Here is a 10,106-nt window from a genome sequence, read left to right as displayed (position 1 = left end):
AATTTTTGAAAAGGAGAACCTGGGACATATCTATATTTGGGGATGAGAAAGAGAAAAGGAGGTAAGAAGAATGAAGCATTTAGTAAGAGAGGAATCAAGAAAGTTTAGGGCGATGGAAGCCAAAGGAGAAGTGTTTCAGAAAGGAGGTTAGCAGCAGGATTAGGGGCTGCCAAGAAATCGTGACATGAGTTAAAAAAAATTTGAATTTGGAGATAAGGACATTCCTGAAAGAGCTGTGTCCACAAGTGTGGGAAGAAGTCAGGTTGGAAGGCCACAACGGGAGGGCCAGGGAGGGACTAACAAGAAAGAGTAGGCAGGAAACACAGGAGACCTGGGGAGTTAAGTATCTCATGACAGAAGATCAATGGAATTTGAGGTTTTTGCAAGATTTGGGGAATATTTCAGGATGAAAGTCACCTCGAAAATGAGAAAAAGAGCAAAAGAGATCTCTTCTGAAACAAGAGTGAATAGGAGAGAAAATCTCAGGTGGGAAGAAGCCGAGGAACGATTGTTTGGTAGAGTAGGAGGCAATATCGCCTGCTGAGAGGAAGACCATTTGGTGACTTGAAGAGAAAAATTTGGAGCAGTCACTGTGGAAAGTAAGGAAAAGCACTCCAAGAGATTGGGAAATGGTATTTTGAAGAATCCCCTTGAAAGGTGGTATTTCCTTCGACTTAGCTCTCAAGACCTGGCACAATCTGGAATCCTCCTCTACTCTCATTTTGGTCAGTCAACAAATCTGTCTCACCCTGTGACCTGGTTATGTTCTCTTAACCTCTAATAGCGTTCTCAGTTTCATCTAATATTTCCACTTTTCATTCAAAGCCCAGCTCAAATCTCCTACCTCTGTCAAAGCTTCTGTGGTGGTTCGACTCCATCTTTTCTGAGACCTTCATGAGACTCTTGGTGTTTATGACAGAAAAAGGGAAATTATCGGGAAAAATTGCTCTTTAATAGCAATCTCCTGAGCACACAAATCTTAATCCTGAGGATTAAAACGTTAATTAGATAATGTCAGAGTTTGGGGTTCTTCCTAGATCTGTATGATCACCAGCATGCTGGCCCTTCATTGCATTTCTCTGAGCAGCGCTCAATAATTGACCAACTTCTGGAAGTCATCTGGTGACCAGCGCGCAGTAGTAGCTGTGGGGGTAGTCGTTAATTAACACGTATTGAGTGCTGATTTGTTCCAGGCAACTCGGCATATGGCAGGGATTCAGTGAATTTGTTAACCGCCCCCCCCACCGCCATTTTACCATCTTGGGGTGGAATGAACACCTGCAGAGGGTAAAGTCACCAGTCCCTGAGCCCCAGGAGGGCCTGCTGGACCTACCATCATGGGAAGTGGATCATTTTCGTGGACCTAGTCTCAACCCTACAGTATCTGAGTTTTCTAGGCTAGCTGGAGTGCACTGTGGATGTCTGTCTTGTGATTATGAAAATAAAAAAAAGAATTCTGGCATCAAGTTCATATTATCTTTCCACTTAGGGGAAATGGTTGGCGGAGGAGCAAATAAGTGATTGCAACATGTTATCAAGGATGAGGGTTTGTGCAGAGGAAGAGGGTTAGGTAAACACCCGTGTTTTATTTCCGTTAATCATTCACGAGGCTGGTAGAAAGTCTCTCCCCATCCACTACAATTCAGCCATCCCTGACCAGTCAGCTACAGGGCTGAATTCAGGGACTTTTTGGTGGTGCAATTACCAGCTGGCTTCAGGGTAGTCTGGTAAACTCTGATCTGGGGAGGAAGTAAAGCTATTAGAGATCCAGACGCTTTTCTCCCTTGAGAAACAACCTGAGACACCACGACAGAGTCTTCTGCTTCTTCCTCAGCTACCCCCAGGTCAGTGGATTATTTGGGGTACCTTGGGGAAAAGGCTGGTGGTTCGGCCCTTTAAAGAGGACAAGATTAGAAAGATAAGACAAACAAACACTTGGGGGTATTTGCAGCAGAAATCTTTCCAGAAGTTTTTAGGAGGTTATGTGATTTCACAAGTACTTTTAATCCCTCTGAGCCTCAATGTTTTGTTTTTTTTTTTTTGTTTTTTTTTACTAGAAATGGGGGAATAATAATGCATATTAATAAACTAAAGCAGAAAGGAAGTAAGATGTCACTCTTGTTATTGTATCTAAAGGTCGAGCGTGTTGGTTCATTGATTCTTTACTATCTCTCCACATAGGGGAGTTTAAGACTAGGATACCTCTGACAGGTAGACCAGACTACCCAGAGGGGTCCATAGAAGACCTGGTTTTTATAGTCTACCTTCTAAAAATTGGTGCAGTGTCCCTCGGAGATTTTATGAACCATTCCACGTCTCCTCCACCACCACCAGCAAAGAAAGATCTTTTGATTTGATGATGAGAAGACGTCAGTCAGCCTCCAGTTAGTTTCTGAAGCTAGACACCTTAACTGTTCTCACCTCCTTTCTCTTCCTCACTTTCTGAACCTGGCAATGTTGATTACCCTTCCTTCTTCAAATTTCCTTCTCTCTTGGTTGGGCAAGACACAGTACTATTCTTGTCCTCATTCCAACTCCTTGACCACTCTTAGCTGACTCCCGTTCTTTCGCTAAATATGGTAGTACAAAGAGAATGACAATTCAAGTATCCAGAGTGGGCAGAAGTATCAGAGAAGGTTTGATACACTTGAATATAATATGAGCACACAAGCAAGGAGCTGATGTAGATAAAGAGATTCTAGGAAAGAGGTGAAAGTGTGGAAGCTAGTTCTGGAATCTTAAAGTGATGTGATTGAGTGTGCAGGTATAAACAAGGAGATATCAGCTGAGACTGAAGAAAAATATTACCCTTTCCAGAGGCATCCGAGTTTTAAAAGAGGAAGCGTAGACAAAATAAATACACATACTTAAAAAGTAATCTCTAACTGAGGCACCTGGGTGGCTCAGTTGATTGAGTGTCTGACTCTTGAGTTTGGTTCAGGTCATGATCCCAGGGTCATGGAATCCAGCCCTGTATGGGGCTCTGTACTGAGTGTGGAGCCTGCTTAAGATTCCCTCTCTCTCTTTCTCTCCCTCTCTTTCTCTGCCACTCTCCCCGACTCTCCCTCTAAAAAATGAAAAAAATAATCTCTAATGGAAGGAGAAATTTGGGGGCTGAGAATTTTCCTAGCACCTCTCAAATTGTACTGCAGTACGCCTAACAATAACATTTTTTAAAAAAATGTTTATTTATTTATTTTGAGAGAGAGAGAGAGAGAGAGAAGGGCAGGGGCAGAGAGAGACAAGGAGAGAGAGAAAGAGAGAGAGAGAGAGAATGCTGAGCTGTCAGCATGAGCCATCAGCACAGAGCCCGGTGCAGGGCTCAAACTCATAGACTGTGAGATCATGACCTGAGCCGAAGTCAGACGTTTAACCGACTAAGCCACCGAGGTGTCCCTGAGTGACTGACTTTTCGCAGGGCTCAATCTCACAAAACATGAGATCACAACCTGAGCTGAAATAAAAAGTCAGTCACTCAGGGACACCTTGGTGGCTTAGTTGGTTAAACGTCTGACTTCGGCTCAGGTCATGATCTCACAGTCTATGAGTTTGAGCCCTGCACCGGGCTCTGTGCTGATGGCTCATGCTGACAGTTCAGAGCCTGGAGCCTGCTTCAGATTCTGTGTCTCCCTATCTCTCTGCCCCTCTCCTGCTTGTGCTCTGTCTCTCTCTGTCAAAAGTAAACATGAAAAAAAAGTAAAAAAAAAAAAAAAAAGTCAGATGCTTAACCGACTGAGCCACCCAGGCACCCCACCAATGATATTTTCCACCACACACCTGTCACGTTGACTGTAGCTCTTGAGTTGGTTTCACTTTTATTGGAATTCAAAAGGTGATGATGTCATTGAAATGCGAGGATATTTACTAGGGAAGTCTTAGCTTTTCAGTGGGCAGCTAATAGAATTCTAGACTTTGTACAGAATGGAAAGATGATCTAAGTTTCCTGTCATCATTTGTGAGATGAGAAACTGACCCAAGGAGCTGACATGGCTTCTTCAAGATCACAGAATTAGACTGTGGTATTGACTGAGGCTCAAATTCAGGTCCTTGGCTCACAAGTCCTAGCCTCCAACCCCATCCTCTATGGTCTGCTGAATCCTGTGCGGGTTCTGCTGAGGAACCACAGGGAGTAGTGATGGCAAACGGTGGATACCACCCCTGGCCCACCGAGTCACCATACTCTTTAGTTCACTAAGAACCAGTGAGGAAAGTGGGCTCACTGTATCATTTATGTCTTCACAACTTGCAAAGCACTTCACAGATATTATTCCATTTGGTCCTCAGGAAGGCAGTTAATCCTTCTCACTCGGAAGGGAAAACTATATTGATTTATTTATGTCACATTTATTGGATAACTATTATGTGTCGGGTCCAATATCAGATCAGCACCAGGAAGTTGAACAAGCATCCTTGTCTCCAAGGGACCCACAATCTATTTTAGGAGGCAAAAGTGAATAGATAGTGAAAGATACGATACAATGTGGTATTACAACTGAGGCATCAGCAAAATACTAGGGGAGCCTGGAGGAGGCTGATATTTCTCGGTGGGGTTGGACAATTCGTCATTAAGGAGGTGACATTTGACCTGGACAGTGACTTAAGAGGAGTTTGGAGGTTAAGCGCATCCATGCACATGAGATATTATATGCAAATGCTTGCAGGTGTTTCAATAAATCCAGGATGTGTTTTGGGAAAGGTAAGCACCTGCATGAAGTTGAAGTGCAGTGTTTCAAGTGAGCAGAAACAGAGGGATGTTTGGGAGAGGTATGGAAACCTTGTAAACCGTGGACCACAGGAGTTTCAAGCAAACTGCTTTTTAGGAGTATAACAGCATCAGCCTGGAAGCTGGCTTAGACCTGTTTGGAGGTTTCTGCAGTGGCCGAGAGTGGGTGAAGGGAATTATGGCAACCTAAACCCAGACTATGGACAAGGGTTGTAGGAGAGAGTGGCAGATTCTAGTGCTGCTATGGCCAACGTGATAGGACTTGGAGACTCTGAATATGGGAAGGGACAAGAGAGAGGAGGCTGGGATGACTTAGGTTTCTAGTCTGGGCGGCTGCGTGGAGATGATTACTTTAGCTGAGATCTCTGACACGGGGGTCAAGTGTGTTGGAGACAAGACAGTGGGTTTCATTTGGGATATGATGGATTCGAGGTGCCTGGGAGATACAAAGGAAGCAGTTAGGACTTTGGGAATTAGACCTTAAGCTTAAAAGAAAAAAAAAAAAAACAAAGAGAAGAGAAAAGATTTTTGCTTCAATAAGAAATCTAACAATCAGTTATCAGGAGCTGGAGGGTTGAGGAAATAGGGAGAGCTTGGTAAAGGGTTATAAGTTTTCGTATATAAGATGAAGAAGTTCCGAGGATCTAAAATAAAACACATGGACTATATTTGATAACACTGTATTATCAAATACAATTATAATTGTATACAATTATACAAATACAAATATAATTGAAATTTGCCAAGAAAGTAAACCTTAAATGTTCTCACACACAATAAAAGGATAAGTGTGTGAGATGGTGGATGTGTTCATCAACAAGATGGGTGGTGGGGCACCTGGATGGCTCAGTCGGTTAAGCATCCGACTTCGGCTCAGGTCATGATCTCATGGTCCGTGGGTTCGAGCGCCGCTTTAGGCTCTGCGTTAATAGCGCAGAGCCTGGACCCTGCTTTGGATTCTGTGTCTTCCTCTCTCTCTGCCCCTCCCCTGCTCACGCTGTCTCTCTCTCTCAGACATAAACACTGAAAAATTAAAAAAATAAAAAGATGGGTGGCCAGGGCGGGGGGGGGGGGGCGTCTTTTCTCAAGGTGCACAAATATGAAATCAGAGTGATACGTTCTTTAAAAATCTTAAAATTTAGTCACTTACACTTCAATAAAGCTGATATTTAAAAAAAGAAACCCAACAGAGTGAAAAGTTTGAGTTTACTTTCAGGATTACATGTGACAAGTGCGCTGATTTTATTTCTGGATTTGCAAAGAAAACTCACAGGTGTTTGTCACAGTCAAAAGCAGCAATGTAATTTAAATATGATCCCAGACAAAAAATAATTTGTGAAGGTAACCAGTTGGAATCGTAGACTTTTCCAGAGTTAAAAGTTACAGTCAAGCGGCAGAGTAATGATCTCTAAAGTCTTAGAAATAACCTCTGCAAGGTCAGTTTTATGATGCAGGTACCTGCTTTTGTGAGGCTATAGGGGAAGACAAAATATTTCCTCCTTATTTTGCCGAGATTTCTTTGACTAACTTGTAGAAACTTTGACAGTTTGGAGACTCAAAATTTACATATGGGACTGAATAGGGCAAAATAAGAGTTTTGTTACCGACAGAGTTTATGAAGCGTGTAAGTTTTTGCACCTACAGAAGACAGTTGGGCTCAGAGGTCTGTGAGTGATTCCTGGGTGATGGTCATCGTCACGGGAGTAGGTGAGTTCCTCTCCGGAAGATGATGAAGACTGGGGGAAAAAGAACCCCCCAGAACAGGCCCCCAGGGGTGCCAGAGTCTCTGCTCTGGGTGTAGTGTTGGGTCTCACGATCACCAAAGGCCACAGTGAAGACCCAACCAATGACTTCTGGGTCAAGTCCAAGTGGGCTTTCCTCTGTGCTGGGGTTTAATTGAAGTTCCCTTGTGATGCAGGCAGACGTCATTGCAATTGTATATCATTATTCTGATGATGCTTTGACTCCAGGAATTCTGGTCCCGTTAGGGTCACATGCCAACCCCGATCCCCTCACTTCCTTCTCTAACATTTCTTCTCAGTGTTTTCTGAGTTCCAGCTGTGCACCACGCCAAGCTACCTCGCAGCAATTCCGAGGGGCGTGTATAGTTTTCATTCCTATTTTATAAAAGAGGAAATTGAAGCTTAGAGGAGCTGCGTATCTGGCCCAGGGCCACACAGTTCCCATCTGGTGGAACCAAGATTCAATCCACATAGCCTGGATCTGACTCCAGAGCCCATGCCCCAGGGCCTGGCCACATACTGGCCTCTTGTGTCCCCAGCACTGTGCCTGTGGCCTCGGCGTGAGGCTGAGACATGAATTCCTCACTCTAGTGTAGGGTCTGTGTGTGTGGCTGCCTTTTATCTCCTGTCATAGCCTGTGGAGGGAGGGGAACTAGTTTTTGTTCATTCTTTCCCTCCTCACGGTCCTCTGTTGAATGGTTGAGGATATGAGGACTTCAGGTTAAGGAGGGGGAAGAGCCTGGGGTAAAATCGTTGTGGTCTGTTCTCATTAAGGGACAGGTGTGTCTTACCTTAAAATCAGTAGGAGCTCAGGGTCGCCTGGGTGGCTCAGTCGGTTAAGCATCCGACTCTTGGTTTCAGCTCAGGTCATGATCTCGTGGTTCGGGAGTTCAAGCCCCATGTCGAGCTCTGTGCTGACAGCACAGAGCCTGCTTGGGATTCGTAATCTTTCTCCCTCTCTCTGCCCCTCCCAGTCGTTCTCTCTCAAAATAAATAAGCTTTAAAAAAATTTAAAATAAATCAGTTAAGCTCTAGCCTTGACAAAATAAACACTGTAAGAGTAGATATGGATGTGGGGCAGTATTACCTTTCTTTAAAACATTTTATCATTAGGTGCTTTTTTTTTTAATGTTTATTCATTTTTGAGAGAGAGAGAGAGTGTGAGCAGGTGAGGGGCAGAGAGAGAGGGAGGGACAGAGAATCCGAGGTGGGCTCTACCCTGACATCAGAGAGCCCTGCTTGGGGCTTGAACCCATGAACCACAAGATCATGACCTGAGCCTAAGTTGAACACTTAACCAATTGAGCCACCCAGGTGCCCCTGTCACGAAATGCTTCTGCATGTGAATTCAACAAACATTTATTGAGTACTTTAACTGTGTGAGGCACAGTGCTAGGTACTAGGTGAGGCAGAGACGAGTAAACACCCACCTCTGACTTCAAGGACCTTGAGGTCTAGTGTTGCGGACAGACTTCGGATGTTACTTATAAGCCAAGTCAGAATCAAAATGATAAACACTGAGTTGTAATTAGAATATGGAGACTGGCTTGGAGGAAAGAAGGGGCCATTGGATAAGGGGCTGGCAGAATGAGTAGGAATTAAAGAGGGAAGAAGGACCAGCAGGTGATATGGGCAGGAGTGTCCTAGGAAAGTATTTGGGACTGTCAGAGATCCAGGTTGTTCAGGCCAGCCAAAGCATGGGGGCTCAGACCAAACCCCCGAAAAGGTCTTTGCCAGAAGCCAGTTGAGTGAGTGCCAATTCCTGACCAAATTTGCTGAATTTATCGGATTATCAATTTACTGAACATTGTTTTATTTTTTTAATATAATTTGTTGTCAAATTGGCTCACGTATCGTGTGTAAGATGTACTCTTGGTTGTGGGGGTAGATTCCCATGGTTCGTCGCTTACCTACAACACCCAGTGCTCATCCCAACAAGTGCCCTCCTCAGTGCCCATCACCCGTTTTCCCCTCTCCCCCGTCCCCTATCCACCCTCAATTTGTTCTCTGTATTTAAGAGTCTCTTATGGTTTGCCTCCCTCCCTCTCTGTTTGTAACTATTTTTCCCCTCCCCCACGGTCTTCTGTTCAGTTTCTCAAGTTCCACATATGAGTGAAAACATATGGTATCTGTCTTTCTCTGACTGACTTATTTCACCCAGCATAATACCTTCCAGTTACATCCACGTTGCTACAGATGGCAGGATTTCATTCTTTCTCATTGCCAGGTAGTATTCCATTATATATATAAACCACATCTTCTTTATCCATTCATCAGTTCTGAACATTGTTTTAAATATGCATTTTGAATATACTCAATGATTACAAATATATGAATTTTGAACATGACTAACCAATATGTTCTTTGTAGCAGTATCTTAGGTATTTCTATTCAAATTCTTAAAGGTAGGGATTTAATCTTATGGCTGTGTTTTTATAAATATTCTTATGAATATTTTCCCCTGGTATATCCAATGTGTATATTTTTATTGTGAACATAACAACTGCAACAATTCATATGAGTAATTTTCACTTTATACTACTAGCCTCTTGAGTTTTTATAGCCGAATTTTATTTTGCCAATGCATTGGTATTTTTATTTTATTTTATTTTATTTTAATTAAAAAGCTTCCATTTAATTTTTTAAAAATACGTATGGGTATTCTTATATCTCTTTCTTCAACTTCACTGAAATTCAACAAACATGAACTTACCAAAAATTGAAGAAACTCATTTCTATCGTTTTTACAGTTCGTAACAATTTTTATTGGATGGGAGAAATTTATCATGCTTGCAAATTTCACAGATGATTTGGTGGATTGTTTTTCACTATGTGGAACCAGCCTTACCCTCGTCTGTCTCCTGTCTCATCCAGATGGTTAGCCAAGAGGAAGAGAGAGACTAGAGATCAGGAAGGAGAAAGGAGAGGTGCAAACAAAAAAGAAAGGTGGTGTGTAAGGGCCCAAAATCTGGTCCTGGCTCCTTTCTACCTCTTTAGACAGCTTGCATGTATTCGGTACAAATTTTGTAAACATATTTTAGTAAGAGAATGCATTTGATAAGTTGGTCATCAGATTGAATTTATTTTTTCAGCAGAACTGTCTTAGCAGCTATGTTTGGAGCTCAGGGACTAGGCTGAGCATCAGACGGAATTGCCCACAGCCGACAGCAGCTGAAGGCATGGCTTCATCAGAAATGAATTTTGGAAAGATGAGGTTAAATGAGCCATTACTCAATGAGGACGTTAGGCCCTCCACATAGTGTGAAGGGTCATTATAAGCCTTTTCCCCCCGGTAATGTGGAACAGAAATATAGGTCATCATAAATTGTTTTTTTTTCTTCTACAACGTGGGACAGAAATATCTCTGAGTGAAATTTTGAGGGCACTCCCTTTATTTACTCCTTTTATTTACATAATTCATATTATGAATTATGGACACATGGGGAGTGTAGAATTATCTGGATCTAATATGTGTCAGAATAAAAGATGAAATTCAGTATTTCCTTAGGAGTTAACTTCATACAGTCCTTTGAGAACAAGGACTATTTTTTTTTTTTTGATGTTTGTTCATTTTTGGGAGAGAAAGTGTGAGCAGGAGAGGGGCAGAAAGAGAGGGAGACACAGAATCCGAAGCAGGCTCC

At 42.8% G+C, this 10,106-nt stretch overlaps 1 protein-coding gene across 2 annotated transcripts in view; it reads left to right on the top strand.

Annotated features, from left to right (window-relative positions):
• The first annotated feature begins 1,598 nt into the window (after positions 1-1,598).
• LOC132685808 (C4b-binding protein alpha chain) overlaps positions 1,599-10,106 on the top strand; it is a 52,572-nt gene continuing 44,064 nt past the window's right edge. The window contains exon 1 of one of the 2 annotated variants that reach the window (XM_078440674.2): positions 1,599-1,844. The gene's annotated coding sequence lies outside the window, so the exon portion shown is untranslated. The remainder of the gene's footprint in view (positions 1,845-10,106) is intronic. The other variant, XM_078440675.2, reaches the window with a different exon arrangement.

Source organism: Panthera onca, chromosome F1 (assembly GCF_046562875.1).
Source record: "Panthera onca isolate mPanOnc1 chromosome F1, mPanOnc1 haplotype 2, whole genome shotgun sequence".
NCBI lineage: Eukaryota > Metazoa > Chordata > Mammalia > Carnivora > Felidae > Panthera > Panthera onca.
The sequence above is the reverse complement of the archived record's forward strand: the minus strand, read 5'-3'. Positions and strand labels throughout refer to the sequence as shown.